The following is a 3386-nucleotide window of genomic DNA, read 5'->3' as shown; positions in this document are numbered from 1 at the left end:
TATATGTATATATATATATATATATATATATATATATATATATGTGTGTGTGTTTATATGGTTGAGTGTGAAAGGAAATTTTAAAAATGATATTTTTTCCATTGCCTTATTTGGAAAAGGTATAAAAGGCTGAAATTTTGAGAGTTACTCTCATTTCCATTTTGGGAAAGAAAGGAGAAAAAGGAATCTGTGTGTTAAGGAGAAAAAGGAATCTGTGTGTTAAGCTGTGGGGTGAATCTGTATGAAATTTGTTGAAGCTGATTCTTTGTTGCTGTGAAAATTCATCTTCAAATTCTTTGCATATAAGGTGAGTTTTTCACTATTTTGATGAATCTGATTGTAATACTTTTGATAGTATTTGTGTTATATGTTAGTAGTTTTAAAGATTGTACCTTTTCTGTTATGTTTTTCATAGCTCAATATAGTGTCCGAAAAAAGACTCTTATCACACTTATGTTGTCCGATGAAAGCACTTCTCATTTTTAGTGTTATCCGATGAGGGCACTTCTCATTTTTAGTGTTGTCCGATAAGGACCTTTATCGGAAAAAGTTTTGTCCGGTGAGGACCCTTATCGGATAGAGCATCAACCAGATTGAATGTTTATTGTTTAAAGTGTTATCCAGTAAGAGTGTTTTATCTCCCAAGTGTTGACCGGTGAGGATAATTACCGGTCATAGTGTTGACCGATGAGGATGTTATCGGCCATAGTGTTGGCCGATGAGGGCATTTCATCGCCCACATGTTGTCTGATGAAGGATCGCCCACGTGTTGTCCGATGAAGGGCATTCATTGGTTAAGTATTGTCCGATGAGGGTTGTTATCGACTAGTTTGCTTCTTTTAAAATCTGTATTAAATTGAGGAAGATATTTTTTCTTTCAAAACTGTTGAGAAGGGTAAATTGTTCTTGAAAGCTGTTTGAGATGACATTGAAACTGGATTTAGAACTGTGAAAGTTCTTGATATAATTTTTTTGAGATGAAACTATTTTAAAGCCATTATTGGCTAAAATATCAAATGTGATTACAGTTTATGAGAAAATAAAGGTGGCATATCAAGAAGCAGTGTACCATGGGATAAGGGTGGCATATCAAGGAGATGTGTACCATGAGATAATGGTGGCATATCAAGAAGAGGTGTACTTTGGATAAGAGTGGCAAGTGTGATATTTATGTTACATTTATAACTCTTGTTGTCACATCCATAAGATGCGATAATTCAAAGTTAACATTTCTTTGTGAAATGAAGACTTGGAATTATTGCTCTTATTGAAATGATAACACTGATATTATTGAGAAGAGGAAAATGACTTATAGTCAGAGGTATTAGTTGCCCGTATTTCGAATAACAAAGGCTTTTGGGATATCAGATATTTCAATTTTATTGTTCAAAAGAGTAAAGATTTGAAATAAAACCCGAAGTCTTTGGTTATTATTAAATTCAATTTTCTTTTGAATTCGAAACAATTATTATTTTAAAAGCTTTAGTTAATAACCAAGAGCTCAGGTTGATGATATTTCTTTGTATACTTTTGAAAGTTGAGATTATAAGTTCTGATCTTTATGGATCATAAGAGATTTGTGAATTATGTACCGAATGATTATGAGAACCTGAGTGGATTGTACTTCCTGAGTGGTAAGGAACGTATTTATAACTTGCAGTTTATTTGTGTTACTGGAATTCTATTTTATCAAAGTTATTGGATGTTCAAATGTGATTTTATAACATGTTTTGGTATTTTTACCTTGTAAAATTGCAAAGAAAGGGGATTTCTCACTAGACCTCAAGGTCTAACCCTCGTTTTCGTGTTTTTAAAAATATGCATTGCAGGTCAGGCTATGTCCAGGGATAAGGGGAAGAGAAAATGTGAATTATTTTCCTATTGTGCTTACCTATTCTATGAATATCAACATGATATCTGGTGGATTTTTGGAATATTTGTTATTTATACAAGTGGTGTACATGAATGTTATTTTTAGAAATTTTTGGGTTGTAAATTCTGTAATTTAGCTTCTTGTACTGTTGAGACCAATGATGTGTTATTTGTATTTCTTGATATATAAAATACATGATTATAAGCAAATGTGGAATGTGGGGTGTTACATATATATATATATATATATATATATATATATGAGCGATCAAATGAAAACCACCCTCATTTGTACAAACTACCCTCATACGTCGATTTAATTGTTTAATCTTATGAAAAATTTTCATGAAATTGTTTAATCTTGTGAAATTGTTTCATATAATACTTTTGTTTGATGAATTTGTTTCATATATGGTTATGAAATTGTTTCATATAATATTTAATAAATTTTAATGAAATTATTTCATGTATTTCTCTAAAATTAAAATAATGAAGATGATAATATCCATGATTAACACCCTCCACAATAAAAATGGTTAATCAATTTCTCATAATTACAAAAAAATGAACAAAATAAAAAATTATGATTGGTTGAATGAAGTTTGTACAGTTTGTACAAATTGAGTGGTTTTTATTTGAACGCTCATATATATATATATATATATATATATATATATATATATATATATACTAGCGCAATGCAGCGAGATACATCTTGATTTTAATATTTCATTTTATTCTTTATCTCAGTCGATGTTATAATATGGTCGTATGTGATTTTGAGAAAGCAATGATATTTTTATTTTTGAATAAAATATAAGTTTGAAGATATCATAAAATTTTGATAAAAATATATCGATATTAATATCAAATTAACTATTTAAAATTCATCATTTTTTGTGTAATTTTTCAATTCAGTTTTTTTTTTAAATTTGATTTAGGTACAATAACGAAATAATTTATATTTGGTTTAATAATATATTTTTTATAAAAATAATAATTATTTATTTTTTTAGAACTCGATAATTATTCTAATTATATTTTAGATTTTTTATATTTTAAAATGAAATGTTTATCCTCTATTTGATTATGTTTATCCGCAGTTAGTTATACGAATTCAAACATCGAGCTTTAATAAGTTGTACTTCTGCATAATTTACTTGTCTTGAATTTTAAGTAATATACATCAATATACAGTACTTTATGCATAACAAAAATATATCGATATTCGTATCAAATTAACTATTTAAAATTCCTCATTTTTTGTGTACTTTTTTAATTCGGATTTTTTATTATAATTTAATTTAGGTACAATAACGAAGTAATTTATATTTGGTTTAATAATATAATTTTTATAAAGATAATAATTAATTATTTTGTTAGAACTCGATAATTATCCTAATTATATTTTATATTTTTTATATTTTAAAATAAGATGTTTATATTCTATTTGATGATATTTATCTGCAGTTAGTTATAAGAATTCAAACATCGAGTTTTAATAAGTTGTACTT

Source organism: Cynara cardunculus (assembly GCF_001531365.2).
Source record: "Cynara cardunculus var. scolymus isolate 2C chromosome LG 10, CcrdV1, whole genome shotgun sequence".
Taxonomy (NCBI): Eukaryota; Viridiplantae; Streptophyta; class Magnoliopsida; order Asterales; family Asteraceae; genus Cynara; species Cynara cardunculus.
The sequence above is the reverse complement of the archived record's forward strand: the minus strand, read 5'-3'. Positions refer to the sequence as shown.